Genomic DNA, 21,368 nt, shown 5'->3' with positions numbered 1-21,368 from the left:
CGAGCTGGAGAATCAATCTATGCGCTAGACTGGAGGCCAGATACACCTGCCTCAAATCCTGTACAATCAAGTATAGAAGTGTAGCGTGAGTACATAAAAATATGTACCTAGTAAGTATCTAGTCTAATTTAGAAGAAATAGTGACGAGAGGTCGACTTCAACACTCACTAGGGCCAATAATATAATAATGTGTGATTTTAAATAAACATGATACACAGAACTAATAATAAACTCAGAACAAGAAATAATTATACAGTTCTTCCATCATATATAAGAAACCAAAACACTTCCTTGATTTTTAAACAAATGATCTCTAAAACAGTAAATTTATACCAATTATGAAAATGGCTTCCAGTTCGATTATCACAAAGAATTCCACCGAGGACGTTCGGCCCGATCCAACATAAAAATGTAAATTGTGCATTGTCGAGGGTCGAACGACGCGAATCATAAATGCATCTATTAACCTGTCGAGCCGAACGGCCTGCTCCCATGAGAGTAGTGAAAATAGCCACCCCGCTCGCGGAATATACTTGCGATGCGGTTAAATATAAATATAACGTAATTTTCTCAATTCTTTTCAAAATAATAATTTACTTAAAACCTTTGAAATCTTGAAATCCTAAACTTAGTTCCATTCAATGCAAATAGACGAATATGTTCAGTAAATGATACCCACAAAGCATGGTATAAGCCTAGAACTACCTGAACATAATAAGAATAGTAGTTATGTACGGACTCTCGTCACTTCATGAGTTCGTAGCCCCCCACAAATAATCATATATTATTTAAGTTCACCTATGGTAAAATTTTCCTCTTACAAGGTTAGAAAAAAGACTTACCTCGTCTCAAAGCCTACTTTCAAACTCAAGAATGCACTCAAACCCTCAAACCGGAGTCAAACAATCCAAAATTATTCAAATAGTGTAAAAACCAATCATTATAGGTTCAAAAGTTCATAGTCTAACTATTAAAGTGATTACCCAACCCCAAAAGCAAGATTCCTAAAATTCACCCCTGGGCCCACGTGCCCGGATTCTAGAAATGTTTGAAGGAATTTGTTACCCATAACCTAAGGAACATAAATGTATGATTATGACTAAGTTTCATGGTCAATTTCGTGGTAAAAATCTCATTCTTGTCAAACCCTAGGTTTTTCATCTAACCCATGATGTCTACCAATTTTCATGTTGAAATCTACCTAAATCTATGTATTGAATTCACAATAGGTAGATATTACTTACCTCCAAAAGTTAGGTGGAAATCCCTCTCAAGAAGCTCCAATAATCGCTCAAAGAGTGAGAGAAAATAAATAAAAATGGCTTAAGTCCCGTATTAATTGAACCTCACTGTCCCTTCACACCTACGGTGACAAGGCAACACCTATGGATTCGCTTATGCGGTTTAGGTGTCTGCTTCTGCGGACCAGGTTTCCGCTTTGGCGGAATTGGTTGTGCCGGCTGGGGTCGCTTTTATGGACGGACACTGCTCATGCTGTCCCAGTTCTGCGGAAAAGGAGTCGCATCTGCAAAACCTGGGCTCCTCTTCTTGGGCCGCATCTGTGAGGCGTTGTCCGCATCTGCGAGCTCGCAGTTGCGGCTCACCAACCGCATGTGCGGTTATGATAGCAACTGGAGCTTCAGCTCTTGCTCCAAACTTTTAACTTGGTCTGGACTTCGTCTGATTAATGCTCGAGGCCCCGGGGGCCCCGCCCGAATGTACCAACAAGTTTAGAATCATAAAACGGACTTTCTCAAACTTTCGGAATGCCCGAAACCACATTAAAACTAAGAATCACACCCTAAAACCAATTGAATCAAACTTAAGAACTTCAAGTTCTTCAATTTATTTCCAATGCGCCGAAACGTACTTATACTACTCGGAATGATACCAAAATTTGCGTGCAAGTCTTAAATGACATTACGAAACTATTCCCGATCTCGAAATTTGGTTTGGACCTTGATATCACCAAAACCCGCTCTAAACCAAATTTAAAGAACTTCAAAGTTCTTCAAGAACCAACTTTCACTATTAAGCACCAAAACGCTCCCAGGTCATCCACAACCCAATCCGAACATACGCCTAAGTTCGAAATCATCATACGAACCTATTGGAACCAACAAATCCCAATTCCAAGGTCGTTTACTCAAAATATTGACCGAAGTCAAACTTGGCCTTTTAAGCCAACATTAAGGAACTAAGTATTTCGATTTCAATCCAAACTCTCCCAAATTCCGAACCAACCATCCTCGCAAGTCATAAATCAGTAAAAGCAAGTACGGAAAGTCTTATTTAAGAGAACGAGGTTCTAGAGCAAAACAACTGGTCGAGTCATTACAAAGAAGAAAGGGGGAGCTGTTGCTTACAATGCCTACATTGAACATCCAAGTGTGTCATGTTACTCTTAGGTACAACCATTTATGCAGGTGCAATGTTAGACTCAGGCTCAGCATATGCTGACTCAAGCTTCACCATGATAGCAAATGCAGAGGCAGTCTTTGTCACGACCCTAGTTCGCCCTCCGTGAACTATCGTGACGACACCTAGTCTCTACAACTAGGTAAGCCTAACAAATGTGGAACATAAATGAAACTTGCGGAAGAAATAATCAAAACCAAAATAACAAAATGGAAACAATAGTTATAATGCTGCTCGGCAAATACAACGCAACATTCTCAAAACCAAGTACACTATCTCAAAACCCGAAAACTCATGGAAACACAATTTTGGAATATCTAACAGTCTAACTCCAGAATATCTAACAAGAAAGAAAAATACATAAGGGCAATGTTTAACAGCTAGAATAGAAAGGGACTTCTCGATCTGCGGATGCGGCATATGTACCTCGAAGTCTCTAGAGCAGTCGCCTCCCTCAAGGATGGTAGGCCTCAGTAGCGGTACCTGGATCTGCACATGAAAAACATGCGCAGAAGGGGCATGAGTACACCACAACGCTACTCAGTAAGTGCCAAGCCTAACCTTGGTTGGGTAGTGACAAGGAAGGTCAAGGCCCTACTGAGGTTAAATAAAATATAAAGGTCAATAGTATAGAACAGAACAGTATAAATAAGTACGACAATAAAATAACACAAGATGTACAGGACAACAATAACTATACAGAAACAAGGCAAACATGGAAAGGAAATACAACTCAACACCAATAATAACAATCGGGGATCTCCCAGGATACCGTCCTGTAGTCCCATCTGTACATATCCAGTGGATCTCCCGGGATCTCATCCCGTAGTCTAACTCATAGTGTGCGGGGATCTACCGGAATCCCGTTCCATAGTCCCAAATGTAAATACTCAGTACTGGGGGAATCTACCGGGTGCATTCCCGTAGTTCCATATAACTGTGCAGGGGGATCTATCAAGAATCTAACCCATAGTCCCAAATTAAATGTGCAGGGGGATCTACCGGAAATCTAACCAGTAGTCCCAAAGTAAACAGACAAGGGGGAGCTACCGGAATCCCACATCCGTAGTCCCAAAATAAATACACAGCAGCAGCAGGAAGATATGCAGGAATGGCAAAATTTCATATTAAGGCAATAAGTGATTCTAGCCTAACATGCTGCACAGAATTCAAGTAAGACAGGTTGAATCAAATAAAGCAATTAAGTCACTTAGACATGCTTTCCTAAGCTAACAACATGCTTAATAGTGCAAGTAATAAAAACAAGAAAGGAAACATACTAGTAATTACTCAAAGAAAATCGGATTTCCAATAATTAGCACAAGTACGCATTCGTCACCTCACGTACAAGGCATTTAAATTACCAAATATACTAATCCTAAGAGGAAGGTCCCCCACACAAGGTTAGACAAGCCACTTACCTCGAACTGGCTCAAAAATCAATCTGAAACCACGCTCTTGCCACGAGTACTCGATTTCAAATGGCCCAAATCTATTCAATTCAATTTCATAATGTAAATAACAATTTAAATAACTGATTCTACAGTTAAATTCTAAGCTAATACACGAAATTATGTAAAATGACCAAAACGTCCCTCGGGCCCACATCTCGGAATCGACTGAAATTTATATTTTCGAGAACCTCGTACTCTCACGAGTCTATTCATAGCAAGAACACTGAAATCGGAGTCAAATGACCCCTCAAATCCTCATTCAAAGTTCTCTTAAACTCAAGCCCTAATTACCCATTTTTCCCAAATGTTTCACCACTAATTAGGTCCTTAATAACATAAAACGAATTATGAAGTCAAGGATGTTACCTCCAAGAAATTCCCCTCGAATCCTTCTTCTATCCCCTTCAAAGAGCTCCAAAAACGATTAAACATGGTGGAAATAAACCCCCAAGTCGTGGAACCCCTTTTAAAATAATGCCCAGTAGTTTCCGCATCCGCGGAACAAATGTCGCATCGGCAACTTCCCACTTAAGGCCAGATTCCACACCTGCGACTCTTAGTCCGCAGATGCAGTACTGCTTCTGCGGTAATTGCACCACTTCTGCGGTTCCTAATGCACTCCCCAAATTCCGCTTCTGCGCTCACTAAGTTGCTTATGTGGGGCCTCACCTGCGGTCCCCAAACTGTAGGTGCGGAAATACCAAAAGCAATAAAAATACAGCAGCTGCAACAGTCCTCAAACTTCCCATTAACCATCCGAAATCGCCCCGAGGCCCTCGGTACCTTAACCAAAAGCACAAACATCCTCTAATACCTTATTCAAACTTGTACCAATCCTTAAAACACCTAAAACAACATTGAAACCTCGAATTAACCAAGGATTTAAGCCTAAGAACTCCAAATTTCTCAAAATACGCTTTCGATAAAAAAGTCTATCAAACCTCGTCCGAATGATCTAAAATTTTGCACACACGTCAAATTCAACACTACAGAGCTACTCCAACTTCTGGAATTTTATTCCGACCCTTGGATTAAAATCTCACTATCGGACCAGAAACTTCAAAAATTCAACTTCCGACATTTCAAGCCTAATTTAGCTACGGACCTCCAAACCACAATCTGATCACGCCCCTAAGCCCGAAATCACCCAACGGAGCTAACAGAACCATCGGATTTCTATTCCGAGGTCGACTTCTCATTGTTCCTACTACGGTTAACTTTCCAACACTTAAGCTCTCATTTAGGGACTAAGTGTCCCAGAACTCTCCGAAACTCAAAACCGAACATCCTGAAAAATCAAAATAGCATAATTAAACTTGGGGAAAGTAGTTAATAGGGGATTGGGGCGTTAATTCTTAAAACGACCAGTCGGGTCGTCACATCCTCTTACACTTAAACATTCATTCATCCTCGAACGAGCATAGAGACATACCTGAAGTAGTGAAAAGATGAGGGTAACGGCTGCGCATATCCTGCTCGGTCTCCCAGGTCACCTCAATGTTCTTTGACCTCAACTTTCTAACCTGCCTGTCCAATATCACCACTGGCTCCTCAACATAGGATAGATCCTTGTCCAACTAGACTGAACTAAAATCTAACACGTGCGACGGATCACTGTGATACCTCCAGAGCATCGAAACATGAAATACCGGATGAACTCCTGCCAAGCTGGGAGGTAAGGCAAGCTCATAAGCAACCTCCCTAACATGCCTCAATATCTCAAAAGGGCCAATAAACCTTGGATTCAACTTCCCTTTCTTCCCAAATCTCATAACGCCCTTCATAGGTGAAACCTGAAGCAGAACCCACTCTCCGACCATTTAGGAAACATCACAAACCTTCCGGTTCGCGTAACTCTTCTGTTTGGACTAGGATGTACGGAGTCTGTCCTAAATCACCTTCACCTTCTCCAAAGCATCCTGAACCAAATATGTGCCTAATAATCTGGCCTCACTCGGCTCAAACCAACCCACCGGATACCTACACCACCTACCATATAAAGCCTCATACGGTGCCATCTGAATGCTGGACTAATAGATGTTATTGTAAGCAAACTTCGCCAATGGCAAGAACTGATCCCAAGACCCTTCAAACTCAATCACACATGCACAGAGCATATCCTCAAGAATCTGAATAGTGCGCTCGGACTGTCTGTCTGTCTGAGGATGAAATTCTATACTCAACTCTACCCGAGTACCCAACTCACGCTTAATGGCCCTCCAAAACCGTAATGTGAACTGAGAACCTCTATCTGAAATGATGGAAACTGGAATACCATGTAGACGAACAATCTCCCGCATATAAATCTCCGCCAACCGCTCCGAAGAATAGGTAGTACACATAGGAATGAAATGAGTGGACTTGGACAGCCGATCCTCAACCACCCAAATAGCATCAAACTTCTTCAAAGTCCGTGGGAGTCTAACTACAAAGTCCATGGTGATCCGCTCCCACTTCCACTCCGGAATCTCTATCTGCTGAAGCAACTCACCTGGCCTCTGGTGTTCATACTTCACCTAATGATAGTTGAGGCACCGAGCTACAAATCCAACTATATCTTTCTTCATCCTCCTCCACCAATAGTGATACCTCAAATCCTAATACATCTTTGCGGCACTCGGATGGATGGAATACCACGAACTATGGGCCTCCTCTAGAATCAACTCCTGAAGCCCATCAACATTGGGTACACAAATCTGACCCTGCATCCTCAATACCCCATCCTTGCCAATAGTCACATCTCTGGCATCACCGTGTTGAACCTTGTCCTTGAGGACAAGCAGATGAGGGTTATCATACTGCCGCTCCCTGATACGATCAAATAAGGAAGACCGAGAAACCACGCAAGCTAGAACCCGACTAGGCTTCGAAAGATCCAATCTCACAAACTGGCTGGCTAAGGCTTGAACATCCATCGCCATAGGCCTCTCTGATGCTGGTAAATAATCCAAACTCCCCAAACTCTCCGCCTGGAGACTCAAAGCATAGGCCACCACATTGGCCTTGCTCGGGTGATACAAGATGGTGATGTCATAATCCTTTAAAAACTCTAACCACCTCTTCTGGCGCAAATTTAGATCCTTTTGCTTGAACAAGTGCTGCAAGCTCCGATGTTCAGTATAAATCTCACAGGGAACCCCATATAAATAATGGTGCCAAATCTTCAGGGCATGAACAATGGCATCTAACTCAAGGTCGTGAACAGGGTAATTCTTCTCATGTATCTTCAACTGTCTGGATGCGTAGGCAATCACCCTACCGTTCTGAATCAACACCGCTCTGAGGCCAATCCTCGAGGCATCACAATAGACCATATAAGACCCCGAACCTGTAGGCAATATCAGAATTAGGGTTGTGGTCAAAGCTGTCTTGAGCTTCTGGAATCTCGCCTCACACTTGTCCGTCCACTGGAACGGAGCACTCTTCTGGGTCAACCTAGTCATAGGGGCTGCAATCGATGAAACCCCTCTTCAAAACGACGGTAGTAGCCCTCCAAACCAAGTAAACTGCGGATCTCATTAGCTGAGGATGGTCTGGGCCAACTCTGCATGGCCTCTATCTTCTTTGGATCCACCTGAATACCCTCACTCGATACCACGTGGCCTAAGAATACCACTGAATCCAACCAAAACTCACATTTCTAGAACTTAGCATATAACTTCTTCTCTTTCAGAGTCTGAAACACAGTCCTCAGGTGTTGCTCATGACCTTCCCAACTCCGGGAATACACCATAATTTCATCGATAAAGATAATGACAAACGAGTCAAGATACGGCCGGAACATACTATGCATCAAATGCATATAGGCTGCTGGAGCATTGGTCAGCCCAAATGACATGATAAGGAACTCGTAATGACCATACCGAGTCTTGAAAGCAGTCTTCGGGATATTTGGCTCCCAAATCTTCAACTGATGGTAACCTGAGCGCAAATCAATCTTAGAAAACACTTGTGCGCCATGAAGCTGGTCAAACAGATCATCAATACGAGGAAAAGGATAACGGTTCTTCACTGTAACCTTGTTCAACTGGCGATAATCAATACACATACGCATAGAATCATCCTTTTTCTTCACAAACAAGACAGAAGCACCCAAGGTGATACACTAGGCCGAATAAAACCCTTATCAAGCAATTTCTGTAATTGATCCTTCAACTCCTTCAACTCAGGAAGAGCCATACGATACAGAGGAATAGAAATGGGTTGAGTGCCCAGTAACAGATCAATGCCAAAATCAATATCTCTATGAGGTGGCGTGCCTGGGAGATCAGCTGGAAACACATCGGGAAAATCCCGTACTACTGGAACTGAATCAAATGAAGGGGTATCAATAATGACATCTCTCACATAAGCTAAGTATGCGTCGCACCCCTTCTCAACCATACGCTGAGCTTTAAGAAAAGAAATAACTCTACTGGGAGTGTGATCTAAAGTACCCCTCCACTCAACACGCGGTATACCTGGCATAGCCAGCATGACGGTTTTGGCGTGACAATTAAGAATAGCATAATGGGGTGACAACAAGTTCATGCCCAAGATCATATCGAAGTCAACCATACTGAGTAACAATAAGTTGGCTCTGGTCTCAAAACCACTAAGAGCAACCAAACATGACCGATAAAAATGGTCCACAACAAGAGAATCTCCCATAGGAGTAGAAACATAAACAGGGGAACTAAAAGAATCCCGAGATACACCCAAATACAGAGCAAAATAAAAAGACACATAAGAATAAGTGGAGCCTAGATCGAATAGAACCGATGCATCTCTGTGACAAACCAGTATAATACCTGTGATGATAGAATCAGAGGCAACAACCTCGGTACGGGTAGGAAGGGAATAGTATCTGGCCTGGTCTCCCCCTCTAGGGCAACCTCTACCTCCCCAACCTCCACCTCTAGCTGGCTGAGCAGGTGGGGTAGCAATTGGAGCTGTAACCATAGCCTGAGAACTCTGCGAGGCACGCTGTGGTTGAGAAGTCTATGGAGGTGCATCCCTCCCAAGTCTGGGGAAATCCCTCACCATATGACGTGTGTCACCACACTCAAAACAAGCTCTAGAGGATGTGGTGGCTGTGACTGGCTCGGTCCAGGTTTGCTGGACTGACCTCTGAAAGCACCCCGCGTAGGAGGCGCGCTAGAAACCGGAGGTGTATAATAAGGCTCCTAAGGCCTAGGAGGAGCTGGAATACCACTATCTGTTGGAAGAGCTGAATGAACAGGGTGACTCATATAACCCATACTATAATGACTTGTAGCTAGGGCACGAGCACCAGAATAATGGCTCGACTCTCGAGACCTCTTGGCCTCCCTCTCCTCTCTCTCCCTAGCATGCATACCCTCAATCCTCCTAGCAATGCTCACCACTTGCTGATAAGAAATATCCATCTCCAACTCACGAGCCATGCTAGATCTAGTGCTGGGAATAAGGCCCTCAATAAACCGGCGAACCCTCTCGCGGACAGTAGAAACTAAGGCTGGCGCATACCTAGCCAAACTGGTGTAACATACAGCATACTTTGAGACAGTCATATCACCCTGGAGCAAATGCTCAAACTCTGCGTGCCATGCGTCCCTGAGACTCTGAGGAACATACTCTCTCAGGAACAGATCTAAAAACTGAGTCCAAGTCAGTGAAGCAACCTCATCCGGACTGTCTAACTCATAGGTGCACCACCACTCGTAGGCGGCTCCTCGAAGCTGGAAGGTAGTGAAGGAAACCTCGCTCGATCCTGATATACCCATAGTATGGAGAATGAGGTTACTCTCATCTAAATATACCAGAGCATCCTCTGATGCTAGACCGCTGAATACAAGAGGCTTGCACTTATTGAACCTCTCAAGCCTCAACTACTCCTCCTCGGAAGCCGCTGCCTTGTCCTCGGGATGAACTGGCACTGCAGGCGGTACAAGAATAATCTCAGGGACCTGCTCAACATGCACTCGCTGCTCAGGATTGCGTGCGGCGGGAGTCTATGCTCCTCCCCTGGTCTGAGATGTAGCTGCAGTAAGGGGAAGCAACCCTGCCTGAGCCAGAGTGGTGTACATGCTCATGAACTGTGCCAGAGTCTCCTGAAGAGCTGGAGTAGTAGTAGCGGTAGACATATCAGGTGCCTGGGCTCCGGTTGGATCTGCTGGTGGTACCTCAGCGGCAGCTCGCGTAGGTGTTCTAGCTGCACCACGTGCACGTCCTCGGCCTCTACCCCGGCCCCGGCCTCTAATGGTTGTAGTAGGGGCGCGGGTGCCTGATCGTCTCAGGTAGTGCTTGTCCTCACCATCTATAAGAGAATAGAAGACATAAGTTTAGAATTATGATGTCAAAATGTCGCACGACAAGGAAATCAAATGAAGTGGAATTTTCCTAACAGTTACATAGCCTCTCGTAAATAAGTACAGACGTCTCCGTCCCAATCAGCGAGACTCTAATAAACCGGCTTGTGATCCATGACTCATATGAAACTAGAGCTCTGATACCAACTTGTCACGACCCTAGTTCGCCCTCTGTGAACTATCGTGATAGCACCTAGTCTCTACGACTAGGAAGCCTAACAAATGTGGAACATAAATGAAACTTACGGAAGAAATAATCAAAACCGAAATAACTGAATGAAAACAATAGTTATAATGCCGCTCGACATATACAACGCAACATTCTCAAAACCAAGTACACTATCCCAAAACCCGGAAACTCACGGAAACACAACAGTCTAACTCCAGAATATCTAACAAGAAAGAAAAATACATAAGGGCAATGTTTAACAGCTAGAATAGAAAGGGACTTCTCTGTCTGCGGACGCGGCAGATGTACCTCGAAGTCTCTAGAGCAGTCACCTCCCTCAAGAATGGTAGGCTTGAGTAGCGGTACCTGGATCTGCACATGAAAAACATGCGCAGAAGGGGCATGAGTACACCACAACAGTACTCAGTAAGTGCCAAGCCTAGCCTTGGTTGGGTAGTGACAAGGAAGGTCAGGGTCCTACTGAGATTAAATAAAATATAAAGGTCAATAGTATAGAACAGAACAGTATAAATAATTACGACAATAAAATAACACAAGATGTACAGGACAACAATAACTATACAGAAACAAGGTAAACATGGAAAGGAAATACAGTTCAACACCAATAATAACAATCGGGGATCTCCCAGGATACCGTCCTGTAGTCCCATCTGTACATATCCAGTGGATCTCCCGGGATCTCATCCCGTAGTCTAACTCATAGTGTGCGGGGATCTACCGGAATCCCGTTCCATAGTCCCAAATGTAAATACTCAGTACTGGGGGAATCTACCGGGTGCATTCCCGTAGTTCCATATAACTGTGCAGGGGGATCTATCAAGAATCTAACCCGTAGTCCCAAATTAAATGTGTAGGGGGATCTACCGGAAATCTAACCAGTAGTCCCAAAGTAAACAGACAAGGGGGAGCTACCGGAATCCCACATCCGTAGTCCCAAAATAAATACACAGCAGCAGCAGCAGGAAGATATGCAGAAATGGCAAAATTTCATATTAAGGCAATAAGAGATTCTAGCCTAACATGCTACACAAAATTAAAGTAAGACAGGTTGAATCAAATAAAGCAATTAAGTCACTTAGACATGCTTTTCTAAGCTAACAACATGCTTAATAGTGCAAGTAATAGAAACAGGAAAGGAAGCATACTAGTAATTACTTAAAGAAAATCGGATTTCCAACAATTAGCACAAGTATGCACTCGTCACCTCACATACAAGGCATTTCAATTACCAAATATACCAATCCTAAGGGGAAGGTCCCCCACACAAGGTTAGACAAGTCACTTACCTCAAACCGGCTCAAAAATCAATCTGAAACCATACTTTTGCCACGAGTACTCAACTCCAAATAGTCCAAATCTATTCAATTCAATTTCATAATGTAAAAAACACTTTAAGTAACTGATTCTATAGTTAAATTCTAAGATAATACGTGAAATTTTGTAAAATGATCAAAATGCCCCTCGGGCCCACATCTCGGAATCAGGTGAAATTTACATTTTCAGAAACCTCGTACTCTCACGAGTCTATTCATAGCAAAAACACTGAAATCGGAGTCCAAATGACCCCTCAAATCCTCATTCAAAAGTCTCTTAAACTCAAGCCCTAATTACCCATTTTTCCCAAATATTTCACCACTAATTAGGTCTTTAATCACATAAAAACAAATTATGAAGTCAAGGATGTTACCTCCAAGCGATTCCCCTCGAATCCTTCTTCTATCCCCTTCAAAGAGCTCCAAAAACGATTAGAAATGGTGAAAATAAACCCCCAAGTCGCGGAACCCCTTTTAAAATAATGCCCAGCAGTTTCTGCATTTGCGGTCCTGGGACCGCATCTGCGGTCCCGCTTCTACGAAACAAATGTCGCATCTGCGACTTCCCACTTAAGGCCAGATTTTGCATCTGCGACTCCCAGTCCGCAGATGTGGTACCGCTTCTGCGATTCCTGATGCACTCCCCAAATTCCGCTTCCGCGGTTATTGAGCCGCTTATGCGGCGCCGCACCTGCGGTCCCCAAATTGCAGGTACGGAAATACCAGAAGCAGCAAAAATACAGCAACTGCAACATTCTTCAAACATCCCGTTAACCATCCGAAATCGCCCCGAGGCCCCCGGGACCTCAACAAAAAGCACAAACATCCTCTAATACCTTATTCAAACTTGTACCAATCCTTAAAACATCTAAAACAACATCAAAACCTCGAATTAACCAAGGATTTAAGCCTAAGAACTCCAAACTTCTCAAAATACGCTTTCGATAAAAAAAGTCTATCAAACATCGTCCGAATGACCTAATATTTTGCACACATGTCACATTCAACACTACGGAGCTACTCCAGCTTCCGGAATTTCATTTTGACCCTCGGATCAAAATCTCACTATCGGACCAGAAACTTCAAAAATTCAACTTCCGACATTTCAAGCCTAATTTAGCTACGGACCTCCAAACCATAATCCGATTATGACCCTAAGCCCGAATCACCCAACGAAGCTAACGGAACCATGAGATTTACATTCCGATGTCGTATTCTTACTATTCCGACTACGGTCAACTTTCCAACACTTAAGCTCTCATTTAGGGACTAAGTGTCTCAGAACTCTCCGAAACTCAGAACCGAACATTCCGGCAAATTAAAATAGCATAATTAAACTTGGGGAAGGCATTTAATAGGGGATGAGGACGTTAATTATTAAGATGACCGGCCGGGTCGTCATAGTCTTCAGGCTCAAGGGATAACTCATTAGGGAAACAACCAATGACCTTCACTTTCACTAAGGAACAATATGAACAGATACTGCAGATGCTAAAAAAAAGCTCTCTATCAACCCCTTCAGCAAACATGGCAACAGGTACTAGTAGGGTCTTCTTAGTAAGCCCATAAGCCTCCAGAATTAATTATTGATACAGGAGCTACCAATCATATGGTGTCTGATCTAAAGCTACTGTCTAAGTCAGAAGAAATCGAACCCAGTGACTCTAAGAAAGTTCACCTACCTAATGGAGATGTAGTCTATGTTATACATATGGGTACAAGTCCTATATCAGCATGAAGTATACTTAGAAATGTTCTTCATATCCCAAAATTCAGATATAACCTGTTGTCAGTATCCAAGGCAACAAAAGACTTACACTGTTGTGTTGCCTTTTATCATGACTTTTGTTTGTTTCAGGATCTCTACAGTGGGAGGGTGAAGGAGATTGGTAAAGAACATGATGTCTCTATATCCTAATCCCACAGGCAAATAAGATAAATACATAAACAACACTGAAAGTGAAGGATACTACAAAACCAAAAAAAGGAGGAAGACATTGACTTGTGGCATAGGAGGCTAGGACATGTGCCTTCTAGACTGTTGAAGAATATTTTCCCAGTTAAATCTGACAAATGTGTTATAGTTGTGAATACATGCCATGTATACCTACTAGCTAAGTATACTAGACTTTCATTCTCTAGTAGTAACATAAAAAGTATACAATGCTTTGATTTAATTCATCTAGATATATGGGTTCCTTATAAATTACCAACAGTTGATGGAAATAAATACTTCTTGACTTTGGTGGATGGTTTTTCTAGAATGACATGGTTATTTTTACTGAAGTTCAAGTCTGATGTGTGTGTAGTTCTAAAGTTCTTTATGTCCTATGGGAAAACTCAATTTAATAAAGTTGTTAAGGTAATCAGAACATATAATGGATTGGAGTTTGTTAACTCCACTTGTAATGAGCTGTTCAATAGTCTTATAGCTTGTTTGGCCAAGCTTCTTTTTGGCGAAAAGTGCTTTTTTTGGGCCAAAAGCACTTTTGGCCAAAAATTAAGGTGTTTGGCCAAGCTTTTGGAAGGAAAAAAAGTGCTTTTGAGGAGAAGCAGAAGCAGTTTTGAAGAAGCAGAAAAAAGTAGTTTCTCTCCAAAAGCAGTTTTTTGAGAATCACTTTTGAGAAAAATACTTAGAAGCAATTTTTTAAAGCTTAGCCAAACACTAATTGCTGCTCAGAAGTAATTTTCAAACTAATTAGTCAAACAAAAACTGCTTCTCACCAAAAGTACTTTTGAGAAAAATACTTTTGAAGAAAAACACTTCTCAAAATAAGCTGATTTTTGCAGTTTGGCCAAACGGGCTATAGGATGGTTCATCAGAGAAACTGTGTCTATACTCTTCAGCAAAATAGAGTAGCTGAGAGGAAGAATAGACACATTCTAAAAGTTGCTAGAGAAATGAGATTTCAGGGTCATATACCTCTTAAAAATTGGGGGCACTGTGTTCTTGCTGCAGTTCATATTATCAATAGGATTCCTTCATCAGTCCTTAATGGCATCTCTCTTTTCCATAAGGTGTACAACAAACAACCATCACTAGATCACCTAAGGGTGTTAGGATGCATATGTTATGCCAAAGCAGTTCAAGAAAGGGATAAGCTGATGTCAAGAGCTATACCAGCATTAATGATAGGATATGCAGCAACTCAGAAGGGTTATGCGCTCCTAAATCTTACTAATCATTGTTTTTTTTGTCAACATGGATGATGTTATTTTCAAAGAAAATGTTTTTCCATTTAGAAAAGCAAGAAGAAAATATTCACCAATCTTTCTTTAGCCTGATACAACACCAGATTACCTTCTGCTGACAGAAACTCCACATGTACCTGACATGGGATACAATGATGATCATGACAATGTACTACCATAATCAGACATGGGAGATATAGTTGATGACACAGAAGCAGTTCTTAATGATGTTGAAGCTGCAGATGAAGGTACAGGAGAATCAGTTCCAACAACTCAAGAAGCTATTGATCAAGAACAAGTGCAACATTCATTTCCTTAACCAGCTTCAACTGCTCCTCCAGTTATAGGGGATGAAATAAAATTATCCAGACCCAAGAATCCTCCCATTTGGATGAAGGATATTGTGTCATTCAATGTTTATGAGTATGTCCCTTATGCTATTGCAAACCATATTTCCTATACTGGAGTATCTCCTAAATACCTAGCCTATCTATCAGCCTTCTCCTCTATTGTCGAACCTACTACTTTTGCTGAGGCTAGTTAGATACTAGGTATATAGAAGTTATGAAAGATGAGATTGAGGCACTAGAAAGCAATCACACATGGGACATAGTTTCACTTCCCACAGGAAAGGTTCCAATTGGCTACAAATGAGTGTATAAAGTCAAATACAAGGCCTCAAGTGAAGTGGAGAGATTTAAAGCTAGGTTAGTAGCTAAAGGATATAGTCAAAAAGAGGAATTAACTACGAAGAGATATTTTCACCTGTTGTGAATATGGTGATAGTAAAAACTATACTGTCCATAGCTGCAGCTCAGAGGTAGCATATCCATCAAATATATGTGTACAATGCCTTTCTTCTAGGTGATCTCTTTAATGAGATCTATATGCAACTGCCACTGGGATTCAAAAGCCAGGGGGAGTCTCAGCCAGTATGCAAGTTTTTTAAATCCTTGTATAGCCTTAAATAGGCTCATAGGCAGTAGAATGAGAAGCTCACATAAGCATTATATCAGTTTGGCTTTACTCAGAGTCAATATGACCATTCTTTGTTCATCAAGAAGACCAATGAAGGTACTGTGATAGTACTAGTGTATGTGGATGACATGTTAGTTACTGGAACCTCCTTCTAGTTGATTGAGGAGACAAAGACAGCTCTACGACAAACTTTTAAAATTAAAGATTTAGGAGAGTTAAAATTCTTTCTTGGTATAGAGTTTGCAAGGTCTGCAGATGGAATTCTCATGCATCAAAGAAATTATGCTTTAGAGATCATCTCTGAGCTTGGCGTTAGAGAAGCAAAGCCTATAGCCACTCCACTAGAGGTCAATGTAAAGCTGACAAGAAAGGAGTATAATGATCATTTGGAGACTACAAGTAATACTATAAATGAACTATTACCAGATCCAGTAGTCCATCAAAGTTTAATTGGGAAGCTGCTGTATTTGACTGTGACAAGACCTGATTTAGCATTCAGTGTGCAAATGCTAAGTTAATTCCTTCAACAATCAAAAAGATCTCATATGGAGGCAGCAATAAGAATTGTTAAATATGTCAAGAATCATCCAGGACAAGGTGTTTTGATATAAAGCAAAAACACAGGAACACTGGAGTCCTATCGTGATGCAGACTGGGCTGCAAGTCAACACTCAAGGAGATCTGTGATAGGGTTTTTGATCAAGCTAGGTAATTCCTTGGTGTCTTGGAAGTCCAAGAGGTAGACAACAATCTCTAGAAGCTCTCGCTGAAGCAAAATACAGAAGCCTAGCAGCCACAATTGCAGAATTGGTATGGCTAATAGGACTGATAAAAAAGATATGAGTTAAGGTTCAACTGCCTGTAAACATTCACGGTAATAGCAAGGCAGCCATACAGATTGCTGCAAATCCAGTATTACATGAACGCACAAAGCGTATTGATATAAATTGCCACTTTATAAGAGAGAATGTGTTGAAAGGATTGGTTGCAACCAAGTATGTAGGTACAAGGGAACAACAGGTAGATTTGTTGACAAAAGGGTTGAGCAGAATTTAACATGAATATTTGAGTTCCAAGCTAGGTGTGTTTGATGTGTTTGCACCATCTAGCTTGAGGGGGATTGTTATGAAAAAGGTGACTTAATGTAGTATTACCGGATTAGGGGTAGTTTAGACTATTTAATGTTAGTTAGTTAGAGGTTAAATGGTAGTTAGTGGAGTGTATAAATATGGGTCATTTGTACAGTATCATTTCCTCTTCCTTTGCTCATCTTCCTCCTTCTCTTCTAGCTAGGGTTTGCTCCTCCAGATCCATAGATTTAACACCTTCCACCAATCCAGATATTCAATAACTCTATCCATTCAAATCAAGGGATCGAATCCATTCCCTGCCTTTTTATTACAGTTCCCCATTCCCGTTTTGATGTTCCTATTTTTTTTGGTTGTCTTTTCTTTCTTTTATGTTACTTCTTGTCCCGTTTTGTCAGTTTCTTTTGTTCTTTTTTTTTTTGTTAGTTCTTGGAGTTTCAATATTTCCAAAATATCAAAATTCTCATCTGACTCCTCTCTTGGTCTCCTTCAGCAACACTTTTACAACAAAGGTTATACTTTATGTGATAATTGTATTAAATAGTTTGCTCAACAATTTATTATCATGATAGAATTTTATGAAATCAAACCAAACGGTAGTACAATACACCCATCCTCTTAAAATTTTGGATACGCTTCTTCCGATAGCTATCGTTATGTATATAGCTGCTCATGGAAAGATATATCGCTGTTATTGGAAGAGACAAGAACTTGAAGGCAGTGACGATATCGATCATTACAAAGCTTCCAAAAAAAATAATCAAGTAGCTCATAAATGCCGCAATGTACCTGCATACTAAAATTTTATCTCCGATGTTTATACCGAACTAATAAATATATATACACAAGACAAATATCTTTCATACATGTATTTTTACCTACTGATATGTACTCTAATATGGTTTTAACTATTAATATTAACTGAGTTATTTAATTTAAAGTAAATAACAATTAACAAATAGTTACGATATTATCGGTGATGCTCTGTACCACGAGCCACAAGCTAGGTATCAATTTGGGTACGCAGAAGAATGACAGATAAGTTTTACATGGAATGCCATTTCCTGCTCATTTAAAAAAAAAAAAATACTAACTCTGCTGATTCTGACAATAATGTAGGTAGAAATTAAATGGCTTGGCTCTATACGAGAATAACTAATAAGTATTTTATGTTAATTTGTGTGACGTAATTTGACTCGGAACAAAATTTAAGAAAGAATAAAGTCTTTTGAAACTTATAGTATAACAATTGTATGGTTAAAAGACTTTTATAACTTGTATGATCTTAAACATGTCATAATATTTGTATGATTATAATAACTTTCATTAAAGATAAAATAAGAAATTAAAAGTTAAATTATCTTTCAAGTATAGAAAAGCATTATTTTCTGGAACAAACTAAAAATAAAATAGCACATAAATAAACGTACAGAGAGAGTATACATAGTTGAAAACTTCATTTGTTATGTTTTAGCTTCTAATTTACAAAGAATACTGATATAGATATGTGGATACAAAGTATACATAGTTGAAAACTACCTCGATTTATGGGGAGAAATTAAAAAATAGTCAGATTTACAAGTGGTCATTCAAAAATAGCCACACTTTCAAAAGTAATTAAAATTTAGCCACTTTTCATTTAAAGATAAATCTGAGCGAAAACACTGTTCAAAACCCGGAAAATACGCCAGTATAATATGCTGGAGTTCCAACATAAGTATACTTGAACTCCAGCATATTATACTGGAGTTCCAGGATAAGTATACTGGAGCTCCAGCATAATATAATGGAGTTCCAGCATAAGTACACTAGAACTCCAACATAATATACTAGAGTTCCAGCAAATTATACCGGTCCAGTATAATATGCTGGAAGTTCATACACAAGTGCTCGTATCTCCAGTATATTATGCTGGAACTTTCCGTGTGTTGGAGTTCTAGCATAATATGCTGGAAGTTCATACACAGGTGCACCAAACTCCAATATATTATGCTGGACCGGTCTCTGTTGCAGCAAAATAGTGGCTATTTTTCAATGACTTGGCAAATGCTGACTATTTTTGAATGACTAGTCCGAAAACTGGACAGCCCGTGCTATTTTTACCGATTTATGCTGTTGGACTTGCCCAACCACTCGATTAATAATAAAGAGGCAAATTTAGGGGGAAGTGCACGGTTAGCCACTAATAACACATGTATTTACTTTTAAGCCACTGTTTAAAATGTCTTTAGTCTTTAGCCACTGCTTTAATAAACTTTAACTGCCCGGACAAAAATATCCTTCTGCTCATGTCCTTAACTTTTGAACTTGTAATTCTAAGTTCAAGACTTCAGGACTACATGTCCTTAACTTTTGAACTTGGAACTCTAAGTTCAGGACTTGAGGACTACATGTCCTTAACTTTTTGACTTAATTTCAGGACTTCAGGACTATATGTCCTTAACTTTTGAACTTAACTTCAAGACTTCAGGAAATGTTCCCAAGCAGATTCAAGATTGTTAATATCACCAGTACTGTATTGACAAGGAGGATTGTTATAGAATTGAACCCAAACGTAATCGAAAACCCCTGTGTTTAATGCATTTCCAATCCAAGCATCAGGGAATGGACATTAAGGCGCTGCTGTTAAATACACCTTTTTCCCCATACTACTATATGCAGAAAGTGACTTGGCCAAAATATCCCAATATAGATTCGTTCCGCCTTCAATATCAAAGTCTATTCCATCCAAAACAGCATTGCCAAGAGGACGAGTGCTCGATTGTCCCCCTAAGAAGTTGTTCCAAAGATAAGTGGCAACGTCTCTAGCATCATCAGCAGAGGAAAGGTAATAAAATCCAGCTCCGCCTCCAATTGATAGGATTACATTTATTCCTTTTGATTGGCACGATTTTATGTCTGAACTTAATTTAGTGCACTCGCCAAGACTTGGATCACAATGACCAGCAAGATTTATCGTGGGTTGTTGGCCATTGCCAAAAGTCGCTAGAAAAGCTATGTTCACAATTTCATAGTTTCCGGTGGCACAAGTTTCTGCTAGAGTTCCTTCATTTGCATTTTGGCCCCAATAAATAGAAATTCCACCAGCATTACAAGAGCGAGCGAGTATCAAAATGGATAAGGAGAAGATTGGCATATATGATTTCATAGGAAGTGCCATAGTTCACAAAGATTTTGAAGCAAGTATTGTGGGGTAGACTAGAGAAGTAGTGGTGGTTGAATTGTGGAGAATGTGTTACGAGGCATTTATACGAGGGAGCATCTTTAGATAGAGGGCTCCTATTTTGTGCTTATTAATGGGTTTTGCTTCGCGGTAACGTAGTCCCTTTTTTATATGTATGAATTAGCAACAGTTTTAGCTTATGTTTTTTTATCCACAATAACGGTCCGTAGTCTCACAAACTTCTTGTCGTTGTCTAGTAGCTCTTGTCCACAACAAAAGTTACCAGTAATTTAGGGGCAGATGCAAGATTCTGAAACAAGTAATATAATGCACTTAGAAGCCCTTTGATGTAAGTAAATAATGTAAAGACCCTAAATAATCACAATTCACATGACAGTTTGATTAGATGCAATGATCCTCATGATTGGCAAATGCGGTGCTCCGAATTTTTCTAAGAGTGCAAAGTGTTAATTTACCAATCGTAAAGGTGTCGCTCGTATCCATGAAAAAAGAATGGATTTTATTCCGCAATATAGTTTGGAAAACTATATAACCGCTCTCAAAATAATAGCCAAAAAATATATATATATTTTGTATAATATTTGTATGTATATATATATTTTGTATGTTATTTACAAAAATTGTATAAATTTTATACACTTTTTCGGCTACAACAACAACAACAACCCAGTAAAATCCCACCAGTGGGGTTTGGGAAGGGTAGAATGTACATAGACCTTACCCCTACCCCGAAGGGATAGAGAGGCTGTTTCCGGGAGACCCTCGGCTCAGAGACAATAGATCTGTGACAACAAAACTCGAAAAATAATATCAGCAACGTGAGAGACTGCAAATAAACGGAAAAGCAGTAACACAAATATTATGCAAAAGTGTGAAACAAAACATAAATCGCTAACAGGGCTAGACAAAATACTATCATACTCGTCGGAACAAAGAGAGAAACCGGGACAAAGGGGAAAACCGCTAGACAAAATACTTTTTCGGCTACCGAATATAAATAGTTTCTAGTGCGGGCTAAAAGTGATAAAATCCCTTTTGTTTTTCACCCAGTGTTCAGTATTCATATTTTGACTCGACTAAATTTGAATTTGTCACGAAAAATCTCATATTACGGGCTAAAGTTCTTCCTAACAAGGCGATTCCATACCCAAAACTCAAATCTAAAATCTGTAATTAAGGATGAAAGAATACTTACCTTCGTAATAATCCGTGTTGGCCAAAC

The 21,368-nt window shown here is 40.5% G+C and overlaps 1 pseudogene; it reads right to left on the bottom strand.

Moving 5' to 3' along the window:
- Positions 1-19,045: 19,045 nt before the first annotated feature.
- On the bottom strand, positions 19,046-20,179 carry LOC107763947 (acidic endochitinase-like; annotated as a pseudogene).
- Positions 20,180-21,368: the final 1,189 nt, after the last annotated feature.

This window comes from Nicotiana tabacum, chromosome 1 (genome assembly GCF_000715075.1).
Source record: "Nicotiana tabacum cultivar K326 chromosome 1, ASM71507v2, whole genome shotgun sequence".
In the NCBI taxonomy this organism is placed as follows: domain Eukaryota; kingdom Viridiplantae; phylum Streptophyta; class Magnoliopsida; order Solanales; family Solanaceae; genus Nicotiana; species Nicotiana tabacum.
This window is presented reverse-complemented; position numbering and strand designations above follow the sequence as displayed.